We start from the raw sequence: 21,288 nt of genomic DNA, 5'->3' as shown, positions 1-21,288 counted from the left end.
AACCGAATTCGCGCGAGGTCACAATCAAAGTGTGTGAATAATAATGTAAGCATAATATAACTGCCATTAGCACAGTTAAACAAAGAGCACATTAAACAAGCACAGGTACAAATGGTTATAATAATAATAATTGTTTTCATTAAACCAATCGTGTTCTCGTGAGTCACTACAAGTTAAACCATGACACTAGAGAATGAACAGTTATATATTTCTGCTGGACCATGTTTTAGGTTTTCATAATTTGTATACGGAAACAAGAAACGATAGCGAGAAAATCAGTCACCTGATACAAGCTTGTGACAAAACTATTGGATGCTAAATAGTGGTTGCTATAGCAACATTTTGCTCGTGATGCCAAGTTTAAATGACGGTCGAGATATTATGCAAAGTGATGATTTATTCCAAACTTCTTATGGAGTTCGACATCACTGGAGGAAAGGGTTTTATTTCCCTGATTCTGACACAATGGTATGATAATACTTTTCTACATAGTTCCTTATTTTGCTTTACAATTAAGGCCAAACTTAGTAAAAGACTTACATGGAGTTTAGAGCCCGAATCTGCAGTTAAGTGTGACGATCAGTATCAAACGTCGAACAGGCTTGCGTACGATCGGAAGGTCTCGAAGGATTATTTAAAGTGTCCACAAAATCCTCTACCACCTCATCATTGGGATGTTCACTACATAAATGATTTTCGTTCACGATTTCTCCGTGGAGGCTACAGAAGACCGCTAAGCTTAAGTCATCAGACAACTGAAACAAAAGAATCGTATGGTAGTGTTGATGGGCTCAGTGGACTGTGGCGTCCATTATCAATGCGACCTTTTGAAATTGAAGATCATCATAAGGACGGACCATCCAAAGTAAATCACTTATGTTATAGCATTAAACTTCAAGAACATCATCCCGTCTACTAAAAACGCTAGTTTATCAGGCAGAGTGTCATATCCCAAGGACAAAGAAATATTAAGATACATGGATCCATATCTTACGACATATATGAAAGACCATAGGGTTAGGAAACCTGAAGAACTAAAGGAAATATCTCAAAAGAATATACCGACATACTGGGATTCTACAGACTACTTGAAGTCAAACGTGTTTGGTTTAGACTCCAAGTATGTCAGTCTTACGTTATCTGTTTTGCCTAATTATGACCCTTTTTGTTGGAATCAGACTCCTGCCTTATTATTTTTTGTTTTCCACGCGAATGTCAAAATGATGGTTGCTGAAACAATCCGGCCATCGATTTCTGTTCTATTTCTTAGCAGCTGTAAGCTACTTGGAAGTGGACAAGTTTCTACCATCTAAATTTGTCATTCACCAAAATAAATCAGTCGAATGTTTTTCTGCACAAAACGGGAACTCATCTCAAAACACAGAAATTAATTTTACTACGCTTAAAAAGTAGAAACAATGTGGATGAAAATAGGAATTTCCCTTGAGTTTCCCGTGAGATTAGCATTTGAGTTAGTTAAGAGATATTCTAGAGAGAATATTGATGGAGAGGAAGACGCATTTGTGATAATTATAAGTATTTGAATTATTGTATGAACTGGCAATCCCCGAAACAGTGCAATTTGTGGCAATTAGAACCAGGTGATCAAAAACGAACGTGTGGTATTTGGAATTCGTAATCAGGCAGTCGACAAGTACAAAGAAATCATTAGTTCATACAAACACCATACCGTTACTCTGAATGAATCTGATACAAATCCAGGCGTTGACTAAGTTGTATATTTACTGACACGCTGTTGATACCAAACCACGGATATAATATAATGAGTAGCAACAAACTTGACTGGGTCTTATCATTATCAAAAATCTTATTCATCCATATTGTCATTAAATTAGTCTGACAACTGGAGCTATCCTAACTTCACTATCGATCGACTGTACGATCGGAACCTCTGTCTTAAATAACAACATTATTGAATGTTTATAGTTTTAAAAACAAATTATTGCGTCTTCCTGTGAATCATGACTTTCGATCGAAAATAAAATAATTAAACTGAAATTAATCTGTATCTAATTTATAGATTTATCATCCGGATTCTTTCTTCACTTAATTTACTCAAAACAATAAATTTGACAACCAATAGACATTTGTTGTTGTTATTTATTTGTTACTAGACCAATAATAAAAGAAGGCATTGAAAACGAAAAACAACCTATGATTGACACACTGAAGTTTAATTGTCCGACAGAAAGCACTAGAGTACAACCGATTTCCCATCATGTAGCACATACGTAAGTTTCATCACTTTCTGAACATTTGGTTACTAACTTTTATACAACTAGCGAGACTATTTACTAGGAGATTGATTTTCAGTATCTTGCATGGACAACTGTCTACCAATAATTTTGAGTCTTTGGTGATGATTGCAGTAGTTCTCAAGGTTTTGACTCTACAATGGCACTTAACCATTAGACCACTGAGCCGGCATCCAACGGTGTTAATGTCTAACTTCAACCAATCCACGAAGTTGCGCCACCATATACGATTGTCTTCAGTGAGCTGATATCTCACAACAGACCCGGTTGTACTCCACTGGTAACGGCTTCCCACTAGAACTCCAGGAGTATCTCTTGAAGTCAGTCACTAGTGAGCAGATGATTATTATCAGAAGGGGTTTGTGGAGATTTTAGAAATGCCTCTCTTGACTCGGGGGTTCGTATCTTGACATCTGCATCCGACCCTCCTTGTCTGCTGATAATGCTATCCAGTTACGTGTAAGTGATAAATACGATTTTTGTTATATCCCAGTGATTAGAAAATTATATTTCTGACATTTTGTGACTTGATGTAATGAAACATGATTTTCCACTCATTGGGATATAACAAGAAATATATTTATTATTAACTTTCTAACCGAAACTCGATTTATTTGAAACTACCAAGCCCAACATTGACTTTTACAGTTACATGTAAGGTTCCAGGTATTCGTAAGCTTTGCCATTAAGTATAATTAATTTGATGGATTTTGTATTGTACTGCAAGATCTTGCTTTTTCCCTTGTGGATGTGGAAGCATATCAATACCGACGCTGTTGTTACACTGCCCATCTTCACCTACACTTGTCGTTATCTGTGCGATGGCATGGCCAAGTTATCTGCAAAGTCCGCATCATCTAGTTAAGTTCAAGGTGTCCACTGTATTCTGTGCTGCTTCTGAAATGTGGAAGTTGTTGTGCCTTTGAATCCGGCTAGTTATCACGTGATTCATTCGCCAATCGAAATACAACTTATTCAATCTTAGCACTGTGCGAAACCAATGACTAGTATGAGCAGCCTAGCCTCCTTATTGGTCCTTTATTCTCCTATCCCATCCAATTGAGTCCAGAACGCCAATAACAGCTTCCACTATGCGAACCATTTATTCCAAACATACTTGGTTTATATACCACACAGACAGACAGACCGCATCACACCATAAAATAGGAAATAGCATTTACACAAGATCAAACCAGAAAGTGGCTATGAAAGTGGAAGACTGCAATCACTAAGCTGAACACAACTTAAAAAAGCAAATCGTATAATAATAATAATCTATGGGTCAAAATGAAGCTTATAGCAAAAGACTAATAGATATACATAATCTAGTTTCTGAACAGTTATATAATAAGAATATGCATATATATATATATATATATATATATATATATATATAATATTAATCCATTAATAGTTCTCAGAAGTTATCTGTAATTTAATCTTCACTAGGACATAACAGAGGTCTTCATAACCGAGTTAACAGCTAGCACAAGGTGGATAGATGAGTATAGGAAACCTTGTTTGACACTATTATTTACTTGGGATTCATCTGCAAGCTGCCCTCCATCAACAAATTCGCAATCCAGCATCTCATACCTGTTTCGTGCAACTGTGACGGTGTTTCTAGGTACACTATACTGTCGAAAAAGACTCCACAATATTTTCCAGTGCACACCAATTTATGCTTTCTTATAATCAAGGAAGTTGATGTTTAGTGATGAGTTCCACTCATTTAGTCGTTGATTAATTATTTGTAGGGTCACTGCTTAGTTGACATGTGATCAATCCATTCGAAATGCAGACTATTGATCTCAAAGTTTGGCGTCTACTGAACCTTTTACCCGATCGTGTAATCTCTTCTTTCCTCGTACATTTACTTGTTTGATATATTGATGAGGTGGTATCCCTGTTTCCAGTTTGATGTTACTTGTTTTTCCTCCGAAATCTTTCTGAAGAGAGCATAGATGGTATTTACACTTGACTGTATGTCTGAATTGAGTGTTTCAGCTGGTATGCTATCTGGTCCTGTTCCTTCGTCATTCGTGATTTGTCTGATGTGCTTGTTAAATTTTTCTACCGTTGGACACTGGGCGACATGGCTCAGAACCGATCACATTGGCGTCGTTGCATAAATTCTTTGTCTTCACTTAAACCGTGAGATTAAAATTGCTTTATATCTTTCTACGAACTGATTCTTTCTTCCTGTGCTATACTCTTTGACACAATCTTTCTTTTATATATCACTACCATTGAAGTAACTACTTCCATGAATTTGGTTTTCATCTTGTTGTGCTAATGAGATGTGGCAACTTGGATCGATGCATATGTGTCTGGTCCTACGTTTTTGTTGACTGACCACGAAGTTGACTCCAACTGGATCTTAATTTTTGATGTATTGTAAAATATTGATTTTGAGAAGGAAAATATGCTATTAAGATCTTATTATGAACTGTGTGAGGCTTTGAAATGAGAGGTAACAAACATATGTTTCGTCATAGTTTAAAACTTCTCTGTTTTATTGGATGTCGATGTTTTCTGTACTTGATTTTATGATATTAAAGACTTGGTAAATATATATTATCCGAAGAAATACTGAAAAGTTAACTTTAATAACTTGATCACTAAGAATCACAATAATCTCAGCTGTCATCTCCAAAGTAAGTAATAGATGTCGGTTGATTTCCTATCTTTATCAATTCTATTATTTTTTGATGCGAAACTAAAACGTGATTCTGTATTTTATTAAGCTATATACCTTATTCGTTTAATCAATATATTCACCTGAAATACCTATACTGATATACATTTTTGTTCTCCTAAAGAGGTTTTGAAAGCACTTACCAGTCGGAATACAAACAGCCCAACAGTATATTAAGAAAAGCGGATAAAGTGTGCCCAACAGAAACACCATTCATTTTGCCAGGTATATTATTCTTGATAGTTGAGTTTCAATGTAATGTCAAAATTTTCTAAAATTATTATTACCATTATTATTATTATTATTATTATTATTATTATTATTATTATTATTATTATTATTATTTAGTACTGATTATCACTGAAAGTTAGCATGAGCTTTTTGTCTCATTCTGGCATAGTTTATGAACTAGAACAATTACATTCTGGTGAATGTGTCAGTGTTCTCATTGTTACGTACGTCCATAATTAAATGGAGTGTGACCAATCAAATTGTTCTTTAAACAGCCACCACTCTTACTCATTTGGATTTTAGCAAGTTCCGTACTTCGTTAGTTATCTATTAATACCACAATCTGTTCATAATTTCAAATTTTACTTAGAATTTATTCGTTTGGTGCATCTACTGGTACTATTTTTAGTAGATGAAGTCAAATTGTAATGGTTTTGACTGGAGCTTCTTTCAGCTTCTAGCTTGATAGTGTTACGCGTAGTGTTTTGACTGGAAAACTATAGGGAAAATAAACTCCGCACAAACTAGCATTGACATAAAAGAAACATTATATCAGGTGTTTAATTAACAATTCATGAGAAAATTTTCTACCTATTTATCTGGTTTTCCATATACAGGTTAGGTACTTCCTTTAAATATTGCTATTTTTAGTGGGTGTAACCTGTTCATAACTAATTGCCTGCCAATAACTACCACATAATTCATAGTTATAATTCCAGTAATAGGAATTACTGTTTACTCAGTAAGTTGAATATTGTCCAAAGAAGCAATGTTTTTCGAGAGTTTGATAGTATTTCAATATGAGGTATTACATGTACATTTAAATCCGTAATAATGGTCGTACATGCTTGCAAGTTAAAATAACCACACGACATATTTCTCATCTATTTTGATGCAACTCAGTAAGGAGGCGAAGGATTATTGTGCCCTGTGTGAAAACTAGTAGTCCTATTCGTTTGTCGGAGGTTATTTATATAAAACAAAGGGTTCAAACTTACAATTTATTGTTTTAATTTCATATGCTTCAACCAATAATATAATTCCTTGAAAAAGTTTGGACCAGATTCCCAGGCGAAACGTTGTATTTACTTCAAATTCACTCTGAGATTCTGAAAATACATTCTTCCTCCTTAATGTCTCACGTCAACTCGGTGCCCAAATACTGTGAAACTATTCGATCAAATTTAGACGAAAGTTCTTATACAATTATTTAACAGCATGGGACAGATTTATATCAGCTATTTAATTTTTAATCATATTTTAAAAATAATTTATTATTATTGTTCTTTTCCCTTATCAAGATCCTGGAACTGTCCTAGCTCATGCTGCACCAAATATGTATAAAACGGAATATTCTGTTATAGGTGAATATAAAAAAACAATACTGTAAAAGTTAACTGGTAAGTAGTAGAAGGAGCTAATTCACTCAGTTCTACATTGTATGTCCGCGTACATACACACACACTGACGTACTTATTATCAAGTTCGATTAAACAGATGTAAAAATTATAAGTTTGTGAAATCAAACTATAATGTAATACCTTTCAATCGAATTATAATTTAGAATATCAAAATAGATTTATTTAAAATATTACAAAGGATAATTTTTCTCTCAATACTTTCTATTTTAATCAAATTAACATAATAAATGCTTTTGTTTACTTGTGCTATAGTTTAAGATGATATATATATGGCTGGTGTCAAAAACCTCGGCAAAATCACAAGTATAAATTAATATATCATGTTTACCAGGTGGCTGTCGGGACTCTTAGCTAAGTGGATAACGCGATGGCGTTTGAAGCGAACGGCACTGGGTTCGAGTCCCGGAGTGAACTTCAACTCGGATGCAGGTACATCCAGCTAATGAGTCCTGAATAGGGGAAACGTGCGTCTTGGGTTACGCTGCTAGCCACTATCCATCTTTGTTTAAAGAACTTGTTACTTCAGACTATATCGAGGCAATCCGCACAGTATGCACATATGCCAACATGAGCCTGATCAATTGCAGTCCTAAATAGCAATGGGAAGATACAAGTAAAACAGCACCAAGTGAATTTACGTTTATTTTGTTTCGTTTGTTTTACATAATCAAATATGCTATTACATAAACCCATAAGTCAGTAGATTGAATATTAAGTATGGAATTGGAATTCATCTTGACAGTATACTCCATAGTTTATTATTACAGGTATTTTAAATGAAGTGCGTATGACATAATAAACAATCGGAGTTTGTTTCCATCGATGGCTCTTTTTAAGCTCTATTGAGACCAACTGCATTTAGGAGAGTCTTTGTCAATTTCATGTGATTGCAGGTTACGAAGAGAAATTATTTCATTACAGTTTTTTTTCATTTGCCTGACACATCCGCACTTCGAGTAGAAATAAGTAGTAAAATAACGGTGCTTCTTTCAAATTCGTCAGTTTTATTCTCTCACTCACCCACAAACAAGAAACAAAAAAATGACATGAACAGGAAAGGAAATTCAATCTGAATAGCATCATTCTGTACCTATGGTAATCAATTGCGGTCACTTAGTAGAGATATCGACATCATAAGTGTTTAAGTTCATTTCCATAAAAATAGTCTATACATTATTGATCCATGATAAAATCTGTTCTTACCTTTTTACACATTAGACCAGATACTTACGAATTAGAAAGGAGTAATATGTGTGATCATTTTTTTCAGAAAAATGTATATTCCTCCTACTTAGAAATTTAAGCATAGTGTGATTATATGAAGATCACTGTGAATCGAAGATTGAAAGTTGGTTGAAGTACCTTGGAAATAGCTTAAATACAATCTACGCCACTTAATAATAGTTGGTAGTATACATGAAAATAAATTGAACGACCAGGTATACTAGTTAGTATGTTTGGGTTGAAAATCATGTCGGCGTTTTAATAGTCATGAGAGCTTTTGCAACATAGAAAATACACGGAAGATGAAACGATAGGACACCAACTCTTTAACTGATTTCAATTAATGAGCGCTAAATCTGATAGTTATATTTTAGCATCATTCTTAATGCGTCTTTTGAGTATAAGAACTATACTACTTAATAGTGACTAGTAGCTCCAGTTGTATTTTATTTTTCAATACGACTTTCAGCATCACAACGGCTGATTTGCCCAGCTGGTTTATACCTCTTTTCCGAGGTTTACTTAGACTTTTCTCTTTGTTATAGTAATACCATCCTTTTTTCTCACTTAGTTTCCATTATGTGCAAGACTTTTTGAAACTATATTCTTTTTAAAATGATGACCTAAATTGTTGTTTGACACGGTTAAGTGCAGTTTTATGACTGAGATTAAGTGCTATAATTCTACTAATGAAGTAGCTGATGTCCAGACAATACAATCCGATAGTTGCAAATACTTAGTACATATGTAACTTTCCATAATAGTATCAAATTATTGAACAAATATCGTCATATGTTTTCGCATGATTTACCTGTATAAGCCGTAAAACCTAGTGATCATTAATCAGCTATGTGTGGCTGAGACTATCCATCACATAGATATTGAACATTTAGTATACTATTAACATCCACAATAGAAGAAAACAATAAGTTCACCAGTAGTAAATTATAAAACGGATATTATTATATTTATGACCGAAACTTCTGAACCTTAACAGTGACAGCTCGTTATTCACCATCATGTATCGTTAGCAAAAAGGTCACCTTTTGAATTGAAGTATTAAAATACTATGAAGCAACAATAAAAGTGGATTTTTGTGCTTCTGATGAGTTACACGTTGGCTCAGAGGTATAAATTAGACAGAATATATCACATCACATATATATCATAGGCCTATTGACTGACAGATTGTTAAGGACGTATTGATTGATGACTAGTAGTTAGTTCAAACATTTGTTCATATTTCTACATATATATTTATATACGACTATCTATGTATACATGCCTTTATTCATATATATAATCGTCATCTGAGCAACAATCAAATCACACTTGACGGAGAAGATTTGGAAGGTGTAAAAACCTTCACATATCTGGGCAGCATCATTGATGGAGACGGTAGATCTAATGAAGACGTGTATGTGCGGATCGACAAAGCAAGAGCAGCATATCTAAAACTGAAAAACATCTGGAACTCAAAACAACTGTCAGAATTTTCAGTACAAATGTCAAGACAGTTCTACTGAATGGGGCGGAAACTTGGAGAACTACTACAACCATCATCCAGAAGATACAAGTGTTTATTAACAGTTGTCTATGCAAAATACTTCGGGTCCGTTGATCAGACACTATCAGCAACAACCTACTATGGGAGAGAACAAACCAGATTCCAGTGGAGGAAAAAGTGCTGGAAGTGGATAGGACACACATTGAGGAAATCACCCAACTGTGTCACAAGGCAAGCCTTCACTTGGAATCCTCAAGGTCGAAGGAGAAGTGGAAGACCAAAGAACACATTACACCGATAAATGAAGACAAACATGTGAAGAATGAATGACAATTGCATAAAACTAGAAAGGAAGGCTCAGGACAGAGTGAGTGGGTTTGAGAATAGTGGTCGGCGACCTATGCTCCATTGGGGGGTGACAGGCATAAGTAAGTAAGCAAGTAGTGAATGTATTGCAGTAACTTTCCGCTCTTTTGAATGGTGTCCGTACACAACTGTTCTTGTGACTGTGAGGTTGTTTCTGCTTTGATTCGGTATTTAATCAGCGTGACTTCTTGTACACTTCTAATTCAAACGTTTCTGTATTTGTTCCGTTTATTAAGACAATCATGTATGGAATTTCGTTTTATGGTTATTCTTCCATTGTGTTATCAAAGATGTAGTTAATTAATTTACGAATAAATTGAATGAAACAAAACAATAAAATATCAATAACTTAGTAATATACTTCTATATATTTCAGTTACCGTCTGAAGTCATATTTTCTAAATAATGTGGTTTACTTATTTGTTTTCAATGCGACGTACATGAACTTAAAATTTGTTTTGTGATCAGTATCCAACGAATCTACATCTATGCCGGCCCAATGGTCTAGAGGTTAAGCGTTCACACGCGAGACCGAGGGTCCTGGGCTAGAATCTCGCGTTTGGGATCGTGAATGCCCAATGCTGAGGAGTCCCATACTAGGACGAAACAGAAATCCAGTGCTCCCAGGTTTTCGATGGTGGTCTAACATTGATCAATTCATGATCTCAATCAAAAACTCAACAATCTCCATAACCCCATACTGATATCTACATGTATATATCAATCAATAAAAACCATTGCAATGTACTGTGTTACAATCTATTGAAAAAATGAATATCTAGATTACGTAATATGAATAATAAAAATAAGATTGTGTATGCAAATAGAAAGCCTTGTAAAATAATAAGTTTACAAAGCTTTCTATTTACATACACACGATTTCTTATTGTTATTATTCATGTTACATCTACTATTACAATCTATCTATAACATCATCATATTTATTCTTTGTTCATATATCCTCACGGAACTAGTACATTGACAAAAAATTTTCAGATATTTATATACGATTGTACAGCTTGATAATAAATATCAAATAAGCTAAATATATCCTGTTTTTAGACTAACATTCAGCCAAATGCAATAGTTTTAGTATTTCAAATGGATGGCTAGAAAAATAGATTAAGGTTACCATCAAAGTCAAACGACCAGATCTCTGATTCCTTTCTAAACGTTTTAATCGACCGAACAATAATGCTCAACTACTATTACCACATTTGAGCTTACAATGGTCAACTGTTGTTGTTGTCGTCGTCACTGAAACTGCTCGTGAAAATGTATGAATCACTGATGTACATCTGTTCTCATTTTGTCACATTAGCGTCCTGTCTAAGATTCTATGCTTATTCTAGTTTAAATCATGATTAATTAGGTTGAACGAACAACTGACTGATTAATTGTATTTAATCCTTTAATAATAGTTTCAGTTGGACATGTTCAGTCATATGTGACCCTGACTTGTGATCCAAAAAATTTATCATACATAACTTGTTAAATATCAGAAAAAAACTGAAATTTTGTATTAATTTAGTCAAATCGATCAAACAGTTATGTGTTAGGTAAAATGATGAAAACAAACTAGAATAATGGTTTGTAACATTGTCTATTCTCAACAGATTTTTTTAAATATGAGCGGGTCACATTAGTACTAGGAGATTGTCACATATGTAGCTACCGTCAGAATAAGAATTCTTCAATACTTTTAATACTCTCTGGGTTTAAATAATTGAATTTAATTGGTACATGCCTTAAACTTGGGTTTCATTCTATTTGGCATTCATTTAATGGATATATTCATTTATATATGAAGAAAATTGTCTTCATCCAATCTAAATCATTACAACATTGATGTTAACTGTAATCAGGTGTATTGCCGATCGTGGATGCGCACTGCTGAGGAGTCCCATACAGGACGAAACGGCCGTCCAGTGCTTCCAGGTTTTCAATGGTGGTCTAGCTTCAACTGACTCATGATTTCAATCTGTGAAAATTTCTAAAAATCTCCACAAACCCCTTCAGAAAATAACTCATTGCCAAAAAACCGATTTGAACTTATCGTTTTTGCCTATAAACAATCCTGTGAATGACAGTCTTTAAATGTTAAGTATTCTCAATTATAGTTTAATATTGAACTTTTAACTACCACTTCATTGACCCATTCTTTCATCATCGTATATAGTTATTCAGAGAATACAACTTATTTATTAGACTTATTAATGTATGTATTGTGTATATATTTCTCCTTAAGCACTAATACTGACATCAATATTGTGTGTTTGGTAACTAAGATGAACTAGTTACCTACTGATTCATTCTTCTACAATGATCCACCACTTTTTAATGAGATTCGATTTCACATCTTTATGAGAAAACTTTGGTAAATGATATACAGATAGAGTCGCTGCCGGGGACATAATAAGAATGAGGTTAATAGGAAGAAGAAATACTTTCCCAATATCTTTCCATCATGGATCTACATTAATGTGTATATATTTAACAATAACAATATACCAACAGTTTGGTAGTGTCTAAATGGGAATTTTAAGTTTACTGAAATCCTTTGAGTAAGCATTTACGCTAAGGAATGCCCGTGAGGTACTAAGCAACGTTTAATGAAGAGAAGACGGATGTGAGATTTATAAATAAATACAATGAAACTAGACTATATCCTTACGTTTCTATTTTGAAATCCCTTACGCTATTTCTGAGTTCAACCTGATGAGTAGACGCTTAAACGTTATGCACTAAAACTGATTCATTAAATTCTTACATGAATGAAACGTCAAAAAAATGTTCAGAGGAAAATCCTATGCAATTAGTAAACTGTCAAAATGGCTCAAATAATAAATAGAATTTTGGATTACAAGATGAGGGTTGTTTAAATAAGAAAAGTAAAGAAACATAATATGATGAAAGATCTAGAAAGGTAGATTCAGGAACTGAAATCTCTATTTGACCAATGTTAGTATGTACACTGAGTTAGAAGTAGTCACCCTAAATTCTGTGATATTAAGTAAACAGCTAGGATGATGAGTATGGAAATTCAGGTGGGAAATTTATGTATACAAACAGAAGAATTAACACCTTGAATGTGTAAATTCTTAGGTTTACAATGAACGATTTTTTTCTGTTTAACGACAGATTTTACAGAGAATCGTTTCATACTGACATTTTTAATGGAAAAACTAGGAAACTATTCACTTAAGAAAGAAATTGAAGAACTACCGTTTTATTCTTGATATATAGACGTTTCCTTTATAACAACTCCAAATCTAATAGACTAGGTTAGTTTACATAAAAGATCTGATTGCAGTCATCCATCTATCACCTTTATGCTGGAAGAACATGATTATATTACCTCAATTTGAGACGTCCTGTTAACAAGGAAATTAAATTGAATGTCAAAAAGAATGATATGTCGAAGATCGACATCAGTCGGTCAACATACCGTTTTACAATTCTATACCTCTTAAGTACAAAAGAAACTTAACAAAAATTTCGATACATCTTGTAAAAAAGTATTTCCATCAAGCATACCATTGAAGAAGAATCAAGTGCCATCTTTAGCTTGTCATGAACTATTTATATTAAAATTTCTCAACAAACACATGATCCAGATAGGACAAGGGCAGAGAAAACTACAGTTTTTAAGGAGTCAGTATTCCTGATATTATAATCTTTAAACGATACTATCAAAGATTTAATAACACAAAGAGCCCGAAAAATTCTAAAGAGAAAATTAACTGCATAAAAATTGTATTCCTTAGTTTACAACTAACAGGTTATTAGGACTGGAAATAAGAACAGACTTCCCGAATTCACGGCTTCTATGTAGATTTACTATTTCAACTACTCATGTGGAGGAAGTTACATTGATTGTACCATTAGGTAAGTCTATTACCGTATTTACGAAAATCATCCTTTACTGGTTAAGTACATAATAAGTAAAATCAACTAAGGGCTCTATAACGGCTCACCTAATCGATACAGGACATCTAGTAGATACAAATAACGCACTTCGAATCACGCACCTGGCCCCACAAAAATAATTCATTGTGTTCTACGCATACATCCAATATATAAAACAAAAGCCATCAGTATTCATCTTATTGAACCTAACATTTATGTCTGTAAAAAAATTGTATCACCTTATTCATTAAACTGGTAATAGATAACTTAGTAAATAAGTTTTTTTTTATGGTTTCTATTTTTAACTTCCTACCTCCTTGATACAATTGATGGCAACGTTATCTTTATGAATAGAGATATATTATGCATAATGAACTTTTGAATAAATAATTCAATTAATCTCATTAAAAACGGCACAATTATAAATACTTTCATACACATAAACTATTTCCCATGTGAACGCTGAGGCTTATCAACACCGAGGCTGTTGTTACACTGCCCATCTTCACCTACACTTGTCGTTATCTGTGCGATGGCATGGCCAAGTTATCTGCAAAGTCCGCATCATCTAGTTAAGTTCAAGGTGTCCACTGTATTCTGTGCTGCTTCTGAAATGTGGAAGTTGTTGTGCCTTTGAATCCGGCTAGTTATCACGTGATTCATTCGCCAATCGAAATACAACTTATTCAATCTTAGCACTGTGCGAAACCAATGACTAGTATGAGCAGCCTAGCCTCCTTATTGGTCCTTTATTCTCCTATCCCATCCAATTGAGTCCAGAACGCCAATAACAGCTTCCACTATGCGAACCATTTATTCCAAACATACTTGGTTTATATACCACACAGACAGACAGACCGCATCACACCATAAAATAGGAAATAGCATTTACACAAGATCAAACCAGAAAGTGGCTATGAAAGTGGAAGACTGCAATCACTAAGCTGAACACAACTTAAAAAAGTAAATCGTATAATAATAATAATAATCTATGGGTCAAAATGAAGCTTATAGCAAGAGACTAATAGATATGCATAACCTAGTTACTGAACAGTTATATGATATTAAAATTAAAACACGAAGTTCAGCGAAGGGATCTCTCTTTTCAACGAATTTATTATCAATCTGTACAATCGTATATATATGAAAATTTTCTGTTTTTTGTAAAAGTACTAATTCCGTAAGGAAATGTGAACACAGTTAATAAAAAGGGGTTATAATACTAGATTACGTAATATGAATAATAACAATAACAATAGATTGAGATCATGAATCAATTGATGTTAGACCACCGTTGGAAACCTGGAAGCACTGGACGGCCGTTTCGTCCTAGTATGGGACTCCTCAGCAGTGCGCATCCGCGATCCCGCTCCCCGCGAGGTCCGAACCCAGGACCTGTCGGTCTCGCGCCAGGCGCTTAACCAACTAGACCACTGAGCCGGCATCCAATGGTGTTAGTTTCTAACATCAACCAATCCACGAAATTGCGCGACCAACTTCCATTGTACTGAGGTAGATACCTGTCTCTACCCGACACGGATTAGCTCCACCATTGGATGCCGGCTCATTGGTCTAGTTGGTTAAGCGCCTGGCGCGAGACCGATAGGTCCTCGGTTCGAATCTCACGGGGAGCGGGATCGTGGATGCGCACTGCTGAGGAGTCCCATACTAGGACGAAACGGCCGTCCAGTGCTTCCAGGTTTCCAACGGTGGTCTAACATCAATTGATTCATGATCTCAATCAAAAACTTAACTATCTCCACAACCCCTATACTGATAAATAACAATAGATTTAGTGAATATAATAAGATGATTAAAATGTTTTTTGTCATAATAATTAAAGGTCATAGAGGTGTAAAAAATAATAAATAAGGTGATATGATGAGCATTTACGAATAAAACAATGAGAATATAAGACATAAGTAGAGGGGGGGAATGCAGTAATAATAATAATAATAATAATAATAATAATAATAATAATAATAATAATAGGATAATCAAAATAATTAAGGCCAAGGTAACGATAACGATAAGACGTATTTCTTCTGTACGCATAGTTCTGATAATCTTCATAGGAGAATTATTAAGTTGTAAGATACTAATTACATTATTTGTTCTTTCTGTTTGTCTTCTTCTGATGTGATGATCTTGTTAGCTCTTCTAAAAAGATTTAAGGCTAGCGAGATATTAGCACTGAAAGGATGTGCTGAATGGAAGTCAATATAGCGACTTGAGTGTGTAAGTTTTCGGTAGATGGATAGATTTAGAATTCCATTTAGATTTCTTTTTACTAAGCAATCCAAGAATGTAGCTCATATCATATTTCAGTACCAGCTTCTTGATGATATCATATGGTCCTCCCACAGTTACCTTTCATGACTTGCTGATCCACTTGTTTCTCCGTTTGTGATTTTTCTGATCTGCTTTTTAACTTATTCTGTTGTTGTTGGGGGTGTCATCTATACATACTACTTCGACGTTTGTTGAGTTAATGGACACTGGTCTATTCAAAAGCTGTTCGTAGTGCTGTGCTCACCTATTCCTTTTGCACTCATCATGTTATTGGAAGCACATAAATATATGTCAGTCTGTCATCGTTCTTGTCTCTCTCTCCCAGTCCATATCACCCCATAATGAGTTTATGGTCAATTTTGTTCATCTAGATCACTCATCTGAATGGCCAAGCATTTTTCTGGGCATTTATAAAGTATAGATTGCGGTCTCATATTAAGCTGGTCTTTGCATTTTTCATTACCATCATTGATGAATGCAAAACGCTGGGTAACACTCATTGTAATGTTTCCCTTATTTTCGAGAATGCTCTGGCAATATTTCCGACGTGGAACTCTTATCCTATAAACTCCTTTGGTTCTTTATTGGAGAGCATCAGTACAAGTTTTGCTTAGCGTGTACACTTTATTCTTCATGACTTCAACGCAACAACATATCTTGTGAAGTCAGTCTTCTCTGTCCAGATTGTATCTGACGAGTTTCGCTTATTAAAAACATAACCAAGTTGTTTGTTCTTAAGTATGTGGCTATCTGAATGACCTTTCATTGTTTCTAACCTTGTTTGAACATTAAATGTCCCGATATTTATTGTTGTCCTCGTTTTCAAAAAGGGCGTCGGCCTTGTAGGGTTAGTAAGCTTACGCCCAACTTTTTTTCATTTTCCCAGGTGTATGACAGTCATTAGCCTAGTAGTGGCTGTAGTTGGATTTAGTTAATTATTAAGCTACTGTTAATAATATCGGACTTGCGACCATTTATCAATTAACTTGTTTCCAATTGTTAAACCACACATTCCAGTTCGTTCATTTATTACTAATACCTCTGAATATTCATCACTTTATCCAGTCCATCTTTTGATTGTTTCGTTAATCAGTCATGAAAGTTTTAATGTGTAATGTTGATAACTCATAGACCACCAATTGACCGGTATATTTTATTATCATTTGTTAAACATATTTATAGTAATATAGAACTATGATGAAAACTCATTGAAAATACATATCTTCCTCTCTATTCTTCACTTCTAAATTCTAGGTGGGAACCAGAAACTACGTATGCCACTGTGGATGACAAACTACAAAATATTCCGATAGAACAATGAGAAGACGGAGTTGATCTGAGAAATGTAATGTATTTACGCTTTACATTTCGAACAATCTGGTCACACATATATTTGTCAGGGCATTTTATATGAAAATTAATAAAGGTCAATTAAATGAAAGTTCAAGTAAAAAAGTAACAAAGGGGAGAGAAAGAATAAGAAATTGTCGCGTTATCTTAGGCCATAGAATGACTTGAGGATTACCAGGGTAAATTCAAGGTTACGACAAATTGCATTTGTACACATAAGGGGGAGGAATTAAATTTACGAATAGCCAAGGCTTCAGTAGACTTGAGAATTCGTCCTTGACAATTTGTATAAAACGTTTTAAAAGCTGTATGAATGTCAATTTTGTGCTCCGTTTCAATTATACATTTCGCTATCGATGAACATGGTTTTCTACCTCCTATCGGATCACTTGATACTAATTGGTTTTGAAGCCATCTAGTCACATATTCAATGACCCCTTGATTGCATTGTTCGATTACTCCTCCTTATGTATGTGTGTCCAAACAAACATGTAAAGTGGTAAATACAATGAGATGTAAAGTATTCATTTGTGCATTGTCTAGGTCTATTTGGAATCATGGGCTTAGACTTTTCAATCACAACCAATTGAGCAGCATAATAGGTTTTCTCTATGGCTGCTTTCAATCTCTGTCTTAAAACTAAACTATTGGATTCACCTCTATATGGTGGATGGATATAAACTTTTTTCTTTGGAACCGAGAGTGAGTGATTCAATGAAGAGAATTTTTTTGTAAAACTCATTCTCGAAGCCGCATGGTATATATCGTATACATTAGTCTTCAGTCTTCAGAAATAAGGATAGGAGATCTGTCGACCTATATTAATCCTTGCAGTTTATAATACTGTGGAGGTCCAATCTCGTTTTGAATATATTAACAGACGGTGCTGATATTACGTGTTCCGGTAGGGAATTCCAGTAATTCACTACTCGATGCGAGAAACGGAACTCTAGACGTAAATAAATAACAACTCACAGTATGTGTATTTTATAACAATAAATAATCACAGTCATATACAAACAAAACAAACCAAAGTATACAATTCCATCTTTCTTATTTTGTGAGTCAACACGAAATTGTTGACATGTGAAAAATTAATAGGGAAGACCATATAAACCAGCCAAAAGTGAATAATTTTGTTAAGGAATCTCATCATACGATGCAATTTTTAAAAAATGCCTCGAAAAGTAGAATGATAAGTTCTAGGACAATAGAGAGAGGTAGTTTGTGAAAACTGTGAATCACAATTTAGAAAAAAGGTGTTGAAAAAGTCATTTTGAACCCATAGTTCAGGTTTCCTTACGCGTATGATGTTAATATTGTAAAGGTAACGAAAACGTGCTACTTTGTGGCGTTTCTACTTACCTTGCGAAGGAATGTATGTACCCCCATCAAGTATATGTCGAAATTTTGTATATAAAAAATGTAATTGTCAAATTGTACAACGTATTCATTCATTCATTCATTCATTTCTTATATATATATATATATATATTCATAAGGTTGACAAGTTCATCTAACCTTTTAATAATCTGTGTAGGGAGTCTTCTTTTCAGAAATTTGAAACAATTAATTAGTCCCTTTGATGAATTTCGATAATGCAATGAGAAGACAAAGTTTATCAGAATTATGTGATATAATGGCGCAATACATTTCAAACAATCTGATTACATATATATACTTCCAATGGTCAAATCAGATCATAGGATAGATAGATATAATCCTCGATTGTGAAACATTTGATTGAGACTAGTCATAAGGTTGACATCAAGTCAGAATTTCGCAGTGTTGTACAAAAGCCTTCAAAATGACGTATACTAAGGTTTGTTGAAGCCTTGGCTATACGGAAACTTAAAATAATCATCACAAAACATTAAGATCATTACGTAATAAGTGTGTAAATAATTAGATAGTGAAGAATACAAACGGGAAGACGTGGAAAGTTACAAATAAATACCAGTTGTGAAAATAATGCTAATGGTAACATAAATTAAATTAAAAAAAGTCATTTGTTAAGTTATATTCGGCCATAGAAGAGATAAGGGGTCACGAATTTCTTCTGTACACATAAATTGGGGTTAAATGTACGAAATCCTTTAGCTTCAGCTATATGTAAGAGACGGGAAAGAACTCTGTTGGGAAATGATGGACGTATACGACAAATCACTCGAAATGATTTCGATTATCCCCTTTATACGTACAAAAACGATTTGTCTTTACACTTAACCTACCCTGGTAATACTGATTTATTATCTAGTATAGTTATCACGTTGTTTTTGTGTACTCTATTATTATTATTTCTTTATTACGGTATACTTTTCATTTGTCTAATTGACCTTTTAGTTTTCATATCAAAATGTCTTAACAAGTATACCATGTGTGTGTGTGTGTGTGCAATCAAATTGTGCAAAGATATCATCACATAATTCTAATAAACTGTGTCTTCTTCGTCTTGTATTATCGAAATAATATAAATTTTCACTATCATATTTATGTGATATATTTCAAAGTGATCTTCTTTTAATGAATAAACAAAAATTGTTTATTCATGAAATATTTTGTTGTTCAATAACACAATTGAGCATTAGCAACAGATTGAAAGTGAAGTAATCGATTGTTACCACTCAAATTATTGATCCAACCTTGCTTGGTCTTAATATTTTTTCGATTTTTATGTGTGTATTTAATACTAATAACTGGTCAATATTTTCATTTTCAACCAATAAATCTTCTCCATTTACGATCGAATTTAAGTAAAATAAACCAATCACAATGTAAATTGTTAAATTCTATTTTAATTGGTTAAACAAGAAGTGATAGTGGAAAGAAATAAGACAATGATTTTACCCATTTAGATGAAAGGAGTTTTATCGATTCATATTGTTTCATACAAGTTAGTTGTTTTTGTTAGTACCTTGTTGTAAAATACAATCATAATCTTTATGTATGAAATGTTGTATCATTGGTATCATTGACATTAATGTCTCAGTTATTTATGGAATTATACTTTCAAGTTAATAATTATACTTACGAGTTGTGATTAGATGGTGGTTGGACGTAGTCGACAGGACACCCTGGACTCGAGTTTCGTGCTATTTGGCACTCGTCAACAAGGTGTACCTGTTGTCTTGAGAGAACTGGTACTCCCTGACGGATTCGATCCCGTGTCACCTAGCTTCACAGTCGAAGACGTTACTACTCAGCTATCCGAGTCGTGACTAACCTCCTATAGGACTGAGATGTAATCACAATTGATTGATCACTGGGTGGTGATCAATATCATATGTGTCAAGTCCTTATTAGTGCAGATCGAATGCTATGGACCATGCTTACGAGTTGTCCCGATTAATAAGACTGAATTAAATAATACCGTATCCGATTTCCATAATATCAAAAAGAACATACTCTTTGTTGTCATCATTTGACTCATACCAATGGCAGCGTGAATTAATTAGGAATTCGTTTCGATACATACAATTTGAATAGCTTAGTGGTTTTCTTTGATGAGACTATAATTTATGTACAACCTTTGAGTGACGATGAAGTGACCTAGAACGTGGACACCTACTGATCAGTACGAAATGAAGATTATAAAGCAGGTAGAATTAACATTTACAGTTGATGGTTAGGGTTGAAAGTTAGATCTAAAGTTTTATCACGAACTGACATAAACTCTATTTAGCCAAAAGAATGCATGAATTTCGCGCCAAAACTCGTGACTCGTTATCTTATACCTGATTGGTTTGTCCATAAATGATACTCTCTCCGCTTTTTTACCGAGTAATCTAAAACTATAACTGATATTCCGAGAATCAAACTAAGGAATTTATAGACCTACTGGAAAGTATGTTTTATCCCTATTTTCGCTCTTGAAATGTGTTGAATGGAATTTAATTAGCACCAACGAATCGACATGACAACGGTTGCTACTAACTAGTGAATTATTGTGCAAAAGTATAGGGCGTTCAAAGATTAAACATGATTGAGACCTTATTTAGTAGACTTTAGTCACAA

At 34.0% G+C, this 21,288-nt stretch overlaps 1 protein-coding gene across 1 annotated transcript in view; it reads left to right on the top strand.

The window, feature by feature from the left end:
• The first annotated feature begins 293 nt into the window (after window positions 1-293).
• Window positions 294-21,288, top strand: part of C1GALT1_6 (Core 1 synthase, glycoprotein-N-acetylgalactosamine 3-beta-galactosyltransferase, 1) — a 42,874-nt gene continuing 21,879 nt past the window's right edge. Inside the window, exons 1-7 of the mRNA XM_051216472.1 lie at window positions 294-468; window positions 518-865; window positions 900-1,120; window positions 2,136-2,252; window positions 5,099-5,199; window positions 6,507-9,785; window positions 17,179-20,167. The gene's annotated coding sequence lies outside the window, so the exon portion shown is untranslated. The remainder of the gene's footprint in view (window positions 469-517; window positions 866-899; window positions 1,121-2,135; window positions 2,253-5,098; window positions 5,200-6,506; window positions 9,786-17,178; window positions 20,168-21,288) is intronic.

Source organism: Schistosoma haematobium, chromosome 4, assembly GCF_000699445.3.
Source record: "Schistosoma haematobium chromosome 4, whole genome shotgun sequence".
NCBI classification, from domain to species: Eukaryota; Metazoa; Platyhelminthes; class Trematoda; order Strigeidida; family Schistosomatidae; genus Schistosoma; species Schistosoma haematobium.
Note: the sequence above shows the minus strand (reverse complement) of the source record. Positions and strands in the feature narration are given on the sequence as shown.